The sequence below is a fragment of the Brassica napus genome, chromosome C1 (genome assembly GCF_020379485.1).
Source record: "Brassica napus cultivar Da-Ae chromosome C1, Da-Ae, whole genome shotgun sequence".
NCBI classification, from domain to species: domain Eukaryota; kingdom Viridiplantae; phylum Streptophyta; class Magnoliopsida; order Brassicales; family Brassicaceae; genus Brassica; species Brassica napus.
Window position 1 is genome coordinate 25065413 of NC_063444.1, and position 15208 is coordinate 25080620.

The window sequence follows — 15208 nt, forward strand, 5'->3', positions numbered from 1 at the left end:
AGCCGGTTTGTTACTTTGAACATTATATGTAACATTTTTTCTTAATATGTGTATATTTATCTAAGCTCAACTTCCTTTTTCTTATACATGGAACGCAAACTACAGGCATGGACCCCATCACAAGGAGACACGTCTGGGATATTATACAAGAAACCAAGGAAGGTCGCGCCATTATACTAACTACACATTCGATGGAGGAAGCTGATATTCTAAGTGATCGAATAGGGATATTGGCTAAGGGTAGGCTTCGCTGCATTGGAACCTCCATCAGGTTGAAATCTCGCTTTGGCACTGGTTTCGTTACTAACATTAGTTTCGCTGAAAGCAACAACCAAGAAAACAACAACAATGACCACAATGGTGAAGCTGGTGCTGAAGATTAAGACGAGCCAGTGAAGAAGTTCTTTAAAGATATGAGTGTCTTTTAGCTGCCTGTAGAAGTTTCTATATTACAAATACGGTTCACTTAGTCTAACTCCCTCTCATCTGTGATGTTTTCTTGCAGCATCTCAATGTCAAACTAGTAGAAGAAAACAAGGCCTTTATGACTTTTGTTATACCGCATGAGAAAGAAAATCTTTTGGCTGTAAGGATATACACAAGTTATAATTTCTAGAAATACTACCAACTATGGAACTAGGCGTAAATGATCTTAAAACTTCTTTGATTTCTTTAACAATGAAACAGAAATTTTTCGATGAGCTGCAAGACAAAGAAACCGAGATCGGAATCTCAGACATCCAACTTGGTCTTGCGACTCTTGAAGAAGTCTTCTTGAACATAGCAAGAAAAGCTGAACTCGAAAGCGCTGCTGTTGATGGAACAACGTCTACTCTTGAACTAACCTCTGGCTCATCTGTCGAGGTAATCAACTTACATCTAATAGACTCATATTCATTCGTTGATGCAATACAATCTACAGATACCAGTTGGGGCAAGATTTGTTGGGATACCAGGAACCGAAACTGCAGAGAATCCGAGGAGAATCATGGTGGAAGTGTATTGGCAACAAGATGAGTCAGGATCATTGTGCATATTAGGACACTCCCCGGAGATGTCAGTTCCTGAAAATGTTCCTGCAGCATATCTGGTAGCCCCAGGACATGGTGGCGGAGTAAGCTTGTTGGGACGGAGAGGGTGGAGACAACAAGTTCAGGGAACTGTGATTGATCCTGAGTTTGTCAGGTTTTCCACTACTTCGCGACGTATTAGTAGAAGCGGTTCCTTTGCTTCTCGGCGCTTTAGTAGAAGTGGTTCCTTTGCTTCGAAACGTTCTTCGTTGTGAAATGAATTACAGCACACACACACCTACAGTTCTTAACTTACCGGACTTGGTGGATCTACAAATATGTCTTGTCTTTGTTATATTTTAAACACGAAAAACAAATTACAGGCGTGTTTATTAATATTGTTTATTTACGTGATTATGATGTAAAAACACGAGAATATTTATACTGTTGTGAAATATTTATAGTGAGGAGAAGAAGTGACAGATGCATAATGACAATGCTATTCATCACCAAAGTAGCATAAGTGTTTTGCCATAAGTGTGTTGATGAATGATCATTATCTTTAACACTTCCTTTTAATTATCCAACTTGTATTACGCACTGCTTCGTTAAAAATTTAGTCAAAGAAAAATTCGTTGGGACAAAAATCATGACGAGGAGAAAATAGTACAATGCCATAACCTCCTTCTAAGAATAATGAATATAGCTGTTTCTTCATAGGTCATGCAAACGCCGCATTCCGATGTCGTAGACGTGTTTTCGGAATGTTGTAGTGGGAAAAACCTTGGTGAATAAGTCAGCCGGATTTTCGCATGACCGTACATACTCGATGTCCACTTCTTTATTTTTCTCAAGCTCCCGTATGTACGAGAAAAAATTCGGAGGGATATGCTTTGTTCTTTCGCTCTTGATATATGCTTCTTTGAGTTGAGCGACACACGCCAAATTGTCTTCAAAAACTTTCGTGTGCTATTTCTTGGCTACTATTCCGCTTGCTTCTTGTATGTAATTACTCATTGATCTAAACCACATACATTCTCCACATGGTTCGTGAAACGCAATAGTTTCTGCATGATTTGAAGAAGTTGCAACCAGAGTTTGTTTCTGGGACCGCCAAGAGATCGCGGTTCACCAATTGTAAAAACATAGCCGGTTTGCGATCGAGCATTATGAGGATCTAAAAAGTATCTTGCATCTGCAAAACCAACCATACGAAACTCGAGTTTTCTAAAATAAATTAACCCTAAATCAACTGTACCTTGAAGGTAACAAAATACATGCTTTATTCCGTTCCAATGCCTGCGAATAGGAGCAGAACTATATCTTGCCAGGAGGTTAGTAGAAAAAGCAATATCAGGCCTAGTACAATTTCCAAGATATAAAATCCCACTTATAGCACTCATATAAGGTACTTCAGGACATAATATCTTTTCGCTATCTTCACAAGACCTAAAAAGATCTCTTTCAACATCGATAGATCTATTAACCATTGGAATCATCAAAGGAGTCGCTTTATCCATATAAAATTGTTTCAATAGCTTTTTCGTATAATTTAATTGATACACAAATATCCCTTCTCGTAAATGCTCTATCTGGAGCCTAAGATAAAAAATTTTCTTTCTGAGATCTTTCATTTCAAACTCTTCTTTCATATGAGTTCGAGCATCATCAACCTCCTTTTGAGTTCCAATTATATTCAGGTCATCTACATATGCAACGAGATCACAAAGCCAGATGACTATTTCTTAACAAAAACGCATGGACATATTGCATTATTCATATATCTTTTACTCAAGAGATATTCACTTAAGTGATTGTACCACATGTGTCCGTATTGCTTTAATCCGTATAGTGATCGCTGTAACTTGACCAAAAAAATCTCTCTGGATTTTTCTTTCAATGCTTCGGGCATTTTCAATCTCTCAGGGAGTTATATATATATATATGCAACGATCCATATAAATATGCAGTCACAACGTCCATGAGATTCATTTAAAGATTTTTAGACGCCGTTAGGCTCATCAAAAATATAAACGTAATTGCATCCCTTACCGGGAAATACGTTTCCTTAAAATCAATTCCTGGTCTCTGAGAAAAACCTTGGGCAACTAATCGGGCTTTATATCGTGTTACTTCATTCTTCTCATGTACTTTTCTCACGAATACCCACTTATACCCAACCAGATTTACATTCTCAGGCATTATGACTACAAGGCCAAAGACATTCTTTTTATTCAGGGAGAGTAACTCAGTTTGGCCTTCTTCCACTCCTCCCAATCATGTCTTTTTTGACATTCCAAAATGGACATTGGATCGCGATCATCATTTTCATGATAGGACACAGAAAAGGAGAGCGTTCCATCAACATCTTTTATATTATTTCTAATCCATAATTTTTCATCTCGGGCGTAGTTGATGGAAATCTCATACTTTCATGTTCCCTTCTCGTCATCTGGATCATCTTTATTTAGTTCTTCTTGAACTTTTTCATTTATATCTTCTTTCAGACATCTTTCAATATCAGGTTCTTCTGGAACATTTTCATTTATGTCTTCTTTCAGACATTTTTTAGTATCAGGTTCTTCTAAAACCTTTCCATTTTTCTCAACCAATTTATTTTTCTTTCAGGATTTTTATCTTTAGAATCCACTGGCCTCCCCCTCTTTAACTGAACCTGAGGTTCATTAATATTATTTCCATCAGTTTGTTCTTTAGGAACTACTACTTTTGATGGAACATTTTCGGCGGGTACATATGACTTGGTCACCCTTCTTGTATCTGTGAACGCATCTGGTAACTGGTTTGCCAAATTATGCAAATGCACAATTTTCTGAACTTCCAGCTCTCTTTGATTCGTAGGGAGATCAAGATGTAACAACGACGGTGTACACCATGTAATCTCTTTAGGAATTTCTCTAATTCCTCTCCCTAACACTGGAAATTCATCCTCGTTAAAATGGCAATAAGAAAACCGTGTCGTAAACATATCACCAGTTACTGGTTCCAGATATCTTATTATACTTGGTGGTGCTATTGGAACATAGACCGCACGCCCAAAAACACGGAGATGAGATACATCTGACTCTTGCCAGATGCCAGTTATAATTGGGAGTACTTATGATATGCACCCAGTCTTAACCGAATCAGTGCAGCCGCATGCAATATAGCATGACTAAAATTGGGAGCTTTGTCCTCAATACCAACGGTCTTACAATCAACTGCAACCATTTTATCAATGACTCGACCATGCCATTATATGTATGAACATGGGGAACTAGATGCTTCACATCAATCCCCATTGAGATACAATAATCATCAAAGGTTTGCGATGTAAATTCACCAGCATTATCAAGCCATACTTTCTTAATGGCATCACGTCCCTTGTTGCCTCTTGACACTCTCAGCTATTTGAGCAAGCTGAACATCGATCTTTCTTATGTGGCTCGCAGCAATGTCATATTTGGCATTCAGCTCAGTGAACATGTTGCCCATTCTGGTGTCGATTTCCGTGGTTACCTGATTCAACGCCTTGGCCTGAACCTTCTGACCCTGCAACAGCTGTTGCATCATCATACCCAGACCCATTAGCTCATCAGGTTGACTGTTCCCAGTAGCTGGAACAGCTTGCCGATTGCTCTGCCATTGTCGCTGATTCTGGTTCTGAATCTGCCCGGCCGTAGCTTGCTCCATGCTGAAGATGTGCCCTTGGTTGTTTTTCAGTAGCTGATCAACCTTGGCAGTCAGCTCATCTATCTTCTGTGTGTCGGAACTGTTCCCTTTCTTGGAGCAATCACTCTCCTCTTTCTTATTAGCTGAGCTAGCAGCCATGTTCTCAACCAGCTTAAACGCTCCGTCAGTGATCTGAGTCATGAAGTCTCCATTGCTCGAAGAGTTTAGAGCACCTTGGTATTTCTAGTCCACTCCATCATAGAAAATGTCCGGGAGGTAATCATCATCAAATCCATGGTGAGGGCATTCTCTGCGGTAATCAGTGAAGCGCTCCCATGCATCGCAGAAAGGCTCATCAGTGAGCTATTTGAAGGAGGTGATCTTGTTCCTCAATGCAGCTGTTCTCGCCTTAGAGTAAAAATGGCTAACGCTGATCGGACCTGCTCCCATGAAGTGAGAGAGCTGGTAGGGAGGGAGTTCAACCACCGTGCAGCTTTTCCATCAAGAGAGAATGGGAATAGCATGCACTTGATGTAGTCTGGTGGGACACCATTCGCGCGACTTTTTCGAAGCTCTCAATATGCTTCACTGGAATTTCAGTAGAGAGACCAGAGAACACCTTTCTCTGCACTAGTGACGTTAGGAGTTTTCAAGACTCCTAAGACAAATGATGTAGTATAAAAGATTGTCGAACCAGTTCTGAGGGATATCAAAGCACCGAGAATGCAAGTACTCACTTAATCTAAGTGCAACCAATGATTTATATGGGTTTTAAACTACTACTAATACTAGAAAGCAATTACAGAATGATACTTTCTTGACTAAGGGAAAAGAGAACTCATGGGCATAGGGATTAGACCTTGGGTGATCAAGTATCGAACTAAGGATGGCAAATGAACAATCAAACTATCGACCTTAAGCCTAGACACAATTCTAAGCAAGCTCTATGTCTAGATGAATGCTCATTTGCTAACATATCTCAAACATCAAATGTCTTTGGTTGAATAATGTGAAAGCAATCATTACTAACAAGTATATTAGCTATCTTAGCACCTTTAACAACAAATGTCTTTGGCAAAGTATACTAAAAGCCTAGGAGAGTTGTCTCAGGCATTTCATCAAACACCTTTTGGGTGGGAAATGCCTATTGATCAACTTTTGAGTGGCCAACTCAGAAGATGCATTATGAATACTCTACTAGCAAGGAACAAGAATGATCTACACTAAAACATCCTAGAACTAACCTAATCACCCTTGATCTCTCTAACCCATGAATTCAAAAGGTGATTACTCACTAATCTCCATGATTCCTCTTAAACTCATATTGGATTTCAGATTAATCATGTAGAGGAATAGATAAGAAATCAACAAGAACACAAGATGAAAGCAATCTGAATCTCCAGAAGTTTTCCTAGTTGTTCACTACCAAAGAGATCCTCTGCCTCCAATGGCTTACCAAAGTACTTAACTTAGGTTTAGGCAATGTAAAACAACAAAAAAATGACCAAAACGCCCCTGAAATAACATAAAAATCGTCCAAGCAAAACACGCGGAGCGACCTAGCATAGCCGCTCCATGAGGTCGCTACCGACGCGTTTCTTCGTGTCTCGCCCCGTCAAAACGCGAGCGACTTGAGCTGGTCGCTCTGGCTGGAGCGACTTGAGATAGTCGCTCTGGGCTGGTCGCTCTGGCTGGGAGCGACCTTGGTAGGTCTCTCTGAAAGGTCGCTCCAGGATGCTCGAACAGGGTGGATATGCCTCTAGTAAATTGGTCGTAACTCCTTCATTACATCTTCAAATGACTTGAAACCACTTCCATTAGAAAGCTAACTCAATTTTCTGTCTATCCAAAAAATCTTAGCAACAGAAGATTTCTCTAAAGGCTCCCTACATGCTCATCTTTAACCCCTTTTGGATCACAATGCTCCCAAACATCTCAAATCACTCCATGGCACACTCCAACACCTAATAAGGACAATGAATGCAAAATGAAACCTAGACATGGCTAAATCCTAATCTATATGATAAAAATGCTCATGGATGAATGGATAAAACAATGAAAATATGAAAGACATCAACTCCCCCAAACTTGCTCTTTACTTGTCCTCAACTGATCAATTCAAATTCATGGAAGAGAGACAAATAGCATAACCTCACTCTTTAGTCTACTCTAGCTTCTCAAGGCCTAGTGAAACTCATACCTCTACAGAAGTTGCCGGATCATCAATTGACAAGCAACTTAACCAGCTCTCACATTAAATTAAGCACAATGCAAACAAGTGAATTCTTGCAAATGGATAATTGATCCTAGTCATTTGGCTTGGTGAACAAGGGTTGGTTTCATGAGAATGAAAGAAGGGTTTCCAAAGCATTTTTTCCAAAACAGGAACCTGATCATTATGCAAAATCTATCTAAGAAAGGAAGCAACTGATGCATACATAGATTGGTTCTCATCCTTCTACCCTTCTCTAAGTGACATCAAACTCCACAAATCTCCTTTTTCACCCGATAAACATTCTTGCTCTCTCTCTTTTTCTTTTTATTTTAACCACTAGGGACTCAATATCTTTCTCAACACTTAGCTCTAACTTTTCCTTATTCACTCTTTTTTTTTTATAATTTTTTTTTTTTTTACAACACTTTTCTTATCTAGAGCTTTCTCTCATTAACCTCTCTTGTCCGTAGGGTCTTTCTATCTTCTGTTTCCTCTTTAGTCATATCCCTTTTTTTTTTTTTTTTTTTCACTTCCCAAACCGAAGTTAAAAGAACTTAGAGTACACAAACTCACCTACCATCCTAGATGCTAGCTCAAATGAGGTTCCTATTGCTAGCCAAAGATGAGAACAAACCTATGTCGCTCTAAATACTCTCAAGATTTTGCACATGACAAGCTATCAAGAAGAGGCCTCACTCAAGCAAATCAATGTTGGTCTCAAAGAATGGTAAGGGTTTAAGGGTGTGGAGTGCCATTTGGGTTAACAAAAAGGTAATGAATGGAATAAAATAATCCAAATGTGTATGAGATCCATGACTAAGTATGCAAATGCCCATATGAAAGAGAGATTAGATTCATTAAGTTCAGGTTCATTTGGTGCTGGTTTCAAGGCTATATAAATCTCACACAGCACAACAAGTTTCAAGCGGAGCTTTCAAGGCACAAAGCATACAAGTTTTCCAAGAGAAGTTTTAGCTATAAGGCAATCCTAATCATTGTTCCAAATGCAACATGAACGCAATCCTATATGCTGTAGACTCAATCCTAAGGATGCAAATGATGCAACTACATGCTTGTTTTTGCTTTTTTTTTTCTATGCAAATATGTATGTATAATGCAATGCATGAGACTCAAAATCATCAAAGTAAACATGATCAAATACTTGGTACCTCCCCCACACTTAAATCACACAGTCTCTGTGTGAGTGAGAGAGAGATACCCAAAAGACAACTAAAATGCAAAATATGAACTGGTATATACAAGGGAGTGTGGTGGGTTACCTTCTATGGGGAATGAGTATAGGGAGATGATCCTTCCTCGTCGTCCTCAGGTGGTAACTCTTCAAGATGCTCGTCAGCAGGAGTGCCCATCTCTTCAATGTAGAAGGCTTGCCCGAACACAGTTGGTTTTCTCATTTTCCCTTTGATGTCAAAGTGGAGGATGTTCTCTTTACCCAAATGGAGATCAATCGTGCCTTCCTTCACATTAACAATAGCTCCTGCTGTAGCTAAGAATGGCCTTCCTAGAATCAATGGGTCTTGAGCCTCCTCACCCATCTCAAGCACCACAAAATCTGTAGGTATCTCATACCTTCCAATCTTCACAGGGAGGTCCTCTAAGATGCCCACAGGGTACTTCACTGAACGATCAGCTAACACCAGAGAGAGTCTACACTTCTTGTACTGTGTGAATCCAAGCTTCTTTGCAACAGACAAAGGCATCAAGCTGACACTAGCTCCCAAATCGCAGAGACATTTCTCAAATACCATAGGTCCAAGAGCACAAGGTAGTGTGAAGCATCCTGGATCCTCTAACTTCTCTGGAACATCAAGCCTCTGGATGATGACACTGCACTCATGGGTAAGAATAATCATGCCTTCCATCTCCTTCTTCTTTGCAGCTACAACATCTTTCAGGAACTTGTTGTATTGAGGAATCAACATGAAAGCATCGATGATGGGCATTGCAACTTGAGCTTCACTCATTTGCTTCTCAAACAGAGCCTTGTACTTCTCTAGCAGCTGCTTCTTGAATCTACCAGGGAATGGAAGTTTGGGTTCAATAGGGGGAAGGAACAGAAGAATTCTCACTTGCTGGAACAGCAGCTTCACCATCTTGTATTGTTTTCTTCTCTTCTCCAACATTTCCTTTACCTTTAGCTTCCATAATATTCTCCAAAATCTCATCATTGGTTTTCTCATCAACAATTATCACATCATCATCTAAGTTGATGGCCACCTCCTCACCTAGTTTCTCAGCATCCCTGGTGAGGGTTGTAGGAGGTAACTGCTTACCACTCCTAAAGGTGATAGCTTTGGCCTCCTTGGAGTTTTGGTCAGATTTTCCAGGTAGAGATTCTTGCTGGCGATTCTGGTGAGTGTTCATTGAAGCAAACTGATTCTCTAAATTCTTGACTGTAGAAGCAAGATGTGAGAATTTGTTGTTGAGCTCATTGTAGCTCCCATCAATCTTGGAATGAAGGCTCTTCAACTCATAACCAACATGCTTCTCACTTCTAGTCTGAGACTCCAAGATTTGTTTCCGTAAGGTATCAGTGCTGCTCTCTTGAGGAGCAGAGGAACCAGACGAGGGGTTTTGCTGAGGTTGATAGCTGCCTTGCTGGTTGTTTCTAGGCGGATAACCACTCTGTTGGTTGTTGGGATAGGATTTCTGTTGGTAGTTGTTGTACTGAAAGTTGGGCTCTTTTTTATACCAGCTACCATTGTTGTTGATGAAACACAACTCTTCCTGACCTTCCAAACACTCAACCTCATGGACAACATGTGGTGTCTCTTGGCTTGGGTTACCAACAAAGTGCAGCTGCTCTTGGGTGGCTTTATCAGCAATGAGGATGTCTATCTTATCCTGTAGAGCTTTCAACTCCTTCCTCGTCTGCTTATCATCTGTTCGACTGCCACTGTCGTGGTCTCCACTGTAGACTGCATCACTCTTTACCATGTTGTCAACCAGCTCCTCTGCATCTTCCTCAGTTCTCCCCAAGAAGAACCCATTGCTAGCTGTATCCAGTCTGGACCTGTACTTAGGAAGAGCACCATAGTAGAATGTGCTCAGCAAGCTCTCCTTAGAGAAACCATGGTGTGGGCATTGAGCTTGGTAGCCCTTGAATCTCTCCCAGGCTTCACTGAAGCCTTCCAAGTTCTTCTGTTGAAAGCTGGAAATCTCATTTCTCAGCTTAGCAGTTCTTGAAGTAGAGAAGAACTTCTCCAAGAATGCTTTCTTGCAGTCATCCCAAGTGGTGATAGAGTCGCAGGGTAGAGACTTTTCCCACTGACGTGCCTTATCCCCCAAAGAGAAAGGGAATAGCTTGAGCTTTAAGGGATCTTCGGACACACCATTGGTTTTTGACAACCCACAGTAGCTGTCGAACTTGTCCAAGTGATCAAATGGGTCCTCTAGAGCCAAGCCATGATACTTGTTGTTCTCGATCACGTTGAGGAGTCCTGATTTGATCTCAAAGTTGTTGGCTGCCACGGCGGGTGCTCGGATCCCCAATCTATGACCATGAATGTTGGGGCGGTCATAAGTGCCAATGGGTCGAGCTGCTCGCTGTGGTGGAACGTTGTTAGCTCCATTGGCGTTCGCATCAATTTGAGGTACGTCTCCCATATCAGTATCCAATCTCTGCAAGTGAGCTTGTTGCTCTTCTTCTCTTCTCTTTCTAGCACACTCTCTCTCTAAAGCTCTGATGTCTGCTGCTCCTGGAACTAGGTTTGATGGACCCCTGCTCCGTAAGTTCATACACCTGTAGATGAAAGGGAGGTGAAGAAGGAGAATCAGTAACAAAAGAAAATAAAAATGACTTCGTCTCAAGTAAGTGACTAAATCTCAATGTTCAAATCTACTGCGAATTTAGCAACGGCGCCAATTTGACGTTAGGAGTTTTCAAGGCTCCTAAGATAAATGATGTAGTATAAAAGATTGTCGAACCAGTTCTGAGGGATATCAAAGCACTGAGAATGCAAGTACTCACTTAATCTAAGTGCAACCAATAATTTAGATGGGTTTTAAACTACTATTAATACTAAAAGCAATTACAGAATGATACTTTCTTGACTAAGGGAAAAGAGAACTCATGGGCATAGGGATTAGACCTTGGGTGATCAAGTATCGAACTAAGGATGGCAAATGATCAATCAAACTATCGACCTTAAGCCTAGACACAATTCTAAGCAAGCTCTATGTCTAGATGAATGCTCATTTGCTAACATATCTCAAACATCAAATGTCTTTGGTTGAATAATGTGAAAGCAATTATTACTAACAAGTCTATTAGCTATCTTAGCACTTTTAACAACAAATGTCTTTGGCAAAGTATACTAAAAGCCTAGGAGAGTTGTCTCAGGCATTTCATCAAACAGCTTTTGGGTGAGAAATGCCTATTGATCAACTTTTGAGTGGCCAACTCAGAAGATGCATTATGAATACTCTACTAGCAAGGAACAAGAATGATCTACACTAAAACATCCTAGAACTAACCTAATCACCCTTGATCTCCCTAACCCATGAATTCAAAAGGTGATTACTCACTAATCTCCATGATTCCTCTTAAACCCATATTGGATTTCAGATTAATCATGTAGAAGAATAGATAAGAAATCAACAAGAACACAAGATGAAAGCAATCTGAATCTCCAGAAGTATTACTAGTTGTTCTCCACCAAAGAGATCCTCTGCCTCCAATAGCTTACCAAAGTACTTAACTTAGGTTTAGGCAATGTAAAACAACAAAACAAATGACCAAAAGTCCCCTGAAATAACATAAAAATCGTCCAAGCAAAACACGTAGAGCGACCTAGCATAGCCGCTCCAGGAGGTCGCTCCCGACGCGTTTCTTCGTGTCTCGCCCCGTCAACACGCGAGCGACTTGAGCTGGTCGCTCTGGCTGGAGCGACTTGAGCTGGTCGCTCTGGCTGGAGCGACTTGAGATAGTCGCTCTGGGCTGGTCGCTCTGGCTGGGAGTGACCTTGGTAGGTCGCTCTGAGAGGCTCCAGGATGCTCGAACATAGTGAATATGCCTCTAGTAAATTAGTCGTAACTCCTTCATTACATCTTCAAATGACTTGAAACCACTTCCATTAGAAAGCTAACTCAATTTTCTGTGTCTCCAAAAAATCTTAGCAACAGAAGATTTCTCTAAAGGCTCCATCCATGCTCATCTTTCACCCCCTTTGGGATCACAATGCTCCCAAACATCTCAAATCACTCCATGGCACACTCCAACATCTAATAAGGACAATGAATGCAAAATGCAACCTAGACATGACTAAATTCTAATCTATATGATGAAAATGCTCATGGATAAATGGATAAAAAAATGAAAATATGCAAGACATCAACTAGGCCGATCAAAGCAGGCTTGATCTCAAAGTCCTGCCTGGTTCAGTCCGGAGGAACAATGGCAGAGCGCGTAGTAGGGATGTTACGCGGAAGGTTTCTCTCTCCAATCGGAACAGCCTGCACCTCCTGTTCCTGCTGCGCGAGAGCAGCCTGTTGAGCAGCAGCCTGTTGAGCAGCATCCTGCTGAGCTTGGATGGTCTGTTGCATCTGAAGCATCTGTTGTTGCATCTGTTGCAACTGAGCAGTGAGTTGCCCTTTATTGCCGTAGTCGCCAATTGTGGCGTTGTTCGGCCCTGGTTGTTGACGGTTTGTTCTTTCTAACCTTGCTATCTCCTGGTTGCTAAATGTAACTAACTCTCCTTGTGCGTTTCTCCGAGTATGTCTACTGGTCATGCACCTGGAACATTAGCTGCAGCAAAAAGGATAAGGCAAGTTAGAGGTTTTAGACTAAATAAATAACCAAAAAATAAAGGTAAGAAGATGGTCCCCGACAACGGCGCCAAATTGATATTACGTGTATACGCACACCAATTAACCTAATGTGCACACTATCACAATAACATGGTATGTCGATGTAGCACTTTAGGATCAAATCCACAGAGACCAACGATTACACTTTATTTCTATAGGATCAATATCAAGCTAAAACAGTATGAGGGTTTTAAGATTTGAGTATTTCGTGACAAGCAAGTAACTAGATTAATTAAAAATTTCAGATCATTAAAATGCTAGCCTAGGGTGGTTTGATCGGGTGTTAAGCAAGTGTGAGCCAAAAAATTATTCAAGTTCAATTAAGAGCAAGTCTAGAACTCGGATCACTCAAGTAGAACAGTCCACTGTCTTGGTACTGCTCCATATGCTGATCGATCTTGATACCTAAACTCTCGTTTGGATCAAGACGCGACAACAAGCAATAGAGATCAAGTCCGATATGTTCACAAAACAACCTAATATCTACTTTCGCTGATTAGGGATGCAATGTTCATTCATAACAGATCTAGCAACCTATTACATGGTTAATGAACAGGTTAAACCTAAGATCTAACATTAACAGGCCAGTTTAATGCAAGCAATAAGAACAATAATGAATGAAGACAATCTATTTATAACTTATTCATGTTTAGCCCACAGATCTAACACCCTAACACCCTAGACTAAGCAAGTGGACTACTCAGCCATGAACATAGAAATTACAGAGACAATAGATGAAGAAAACATGTTGAAACAATAAATAAATAAAATAGGGTTCAAGAATCTTCTCAAGGCAAGAGAGATGAAGCCTTTTCCCTTTCAAGGTAGCCAATCTTCAAGTACAAAAGTCTCCAATGGTTTCTTGTGTAAAAACTAGCGTAGTATCTCTAAAATAATAAGAAAATATATATTTGCAGGTCTCTGACGGCCCAGGAGAAAAAGGGGGAAGCCTTAGGTAAAATCACGAAATATTTGGAAATTTCCTTAAAAATCTCTGCAGCTGGAACAGGCACTCGGGGTGTTCCGCGCGATCGGGAACAGCCATCAAGACTGTTCTGCGTGAAAATCACCAAATTGCACTCTTTTCTGCCTCTTTTGTTCTAGCTGGTCCATCTCCCATCCAATGCAACACCAGACCTGTAATGACTCGAAAAAGACTAGGAAGACTCGATTAAGACTTGGAAACCAATTGAAAAGCATATATAATATATCAGCAATGAACTTTGCGAAAATTGTATTACGTGTCGTCAAAAGATAGACATTTGACCATCTAATAGATGCGTCAATCAATACAATGAAATACTTAAACGGCCCGCACGGTGGATGGATCGGCCCACATACATCACCATGTATTCTTTCTAAAAAAATTGGTGATTCATTGCCTAATTTTGCTGGTGATGGCCGAGTTATAATATTTCCTTGAGAAAATGCGTTGCATGTAAAATCGCCCGCTTGCAAAATTCTTCCATTTTTCAACGGATGGTCATTTGAATTTTGCACTATTTTTCTCATCATGACTGAACCAGGATGTCCTACCATCTCATGCCAAGCTTTAAAATGTACTAGTAAACTTGAGGTTTACTGTGGTATAGGACTCAGTCATGTTTATTTTAGTACAATATAGTCCAAAGGATAACATTCTTAACACTTCCAATATATGTTTCCTCTCGGACTTAATGCAAAAAAATTAGATGCTACTTTACTCATAGTCTCAATATAATCTACATTTCTCTGGATATCCTTAAAACCTAATAAGTTTCTATGAGACTCAGGGGAATACAATGCATTACTTATTTCAAATATCATTCCCCTAGCATTGAAAATTTTACTCTTCCAGATTCCATAATAATCTTTTCAAATCCAGATATTGTATTTACGCTTCCAACGTAATGTTTCATTTTGAGAATGGAGAAATATTTTTTATCTTTAATTATCGTGTGCGTTGATCCACTATCTGTCAATCACATATCTCCATCCAAAGTCTCAAAGTCTGGCATTTTTCTGAATTTTAAAAATATTCATAAATATGCATGAATATTGAATATTAAACTTAAGCATAGCATATATCTTATTATAAGAGATATAAATAATATAATACGGTAAACGTTATCTTCTTCAGAAAGATAACACTATATCACATCGATTCTACCACTCATCGATATTTTCTTGATCAACCAGAAAGTTTGATATGTTGAGATGAGTATCATCATTTATATCATGAAAGGATGGTCCGGGTTAATCAGAGATGAAGTTTGTTCACTTCCTTTCTCTTTTGCTTTTTGGGATTCTCTATACAGATCGGCTAAGTGTTTTGTCGTACAAAAACAGCGTACCCAATGATCTTTTATACCGCATCTATAGCAAATCTTTTCTGTTTATCATTTATCATCATGGCCCTTTTCATTCCTTATTATTTCTTTCATCATAGGGACATAATCTTCTTCCTCGTCCTCTTCCATGACCATGTTTTCGCGTCCACATCTTT

At 39.9% G+C, this 15208-nt stretch overlaps 2 non-coding genes across 2 annotated transcripts; both read left to right on the plus strand.

Moving 5' to 3' along the window:
- Positions 1 to 4968: 4968 nt before the first annotated feature.
- On the plus strand, positions 4969 to 5075 carry LOC125581120. Its single transcript, XR_007318831.1, has one exon. It is a non-coding gene; the product is annotated as a small nucleolar RNA R71 (small nucleolar RNA).
- Positions 5076 to 9982: 4907 nt separating this feature from the next.
- On the plus strand, positions 9983 to 10089 carry LOC125580997. Its single transcript, XR_007318708.1, has one exon. It is a non-coding gene; the product is annotated as a small nucleolar RNA R71 (small nucleolar RNA).
- The last annotated feature ends 5119 nt before the right edge of the window (positions 10090 to 15208 follow it).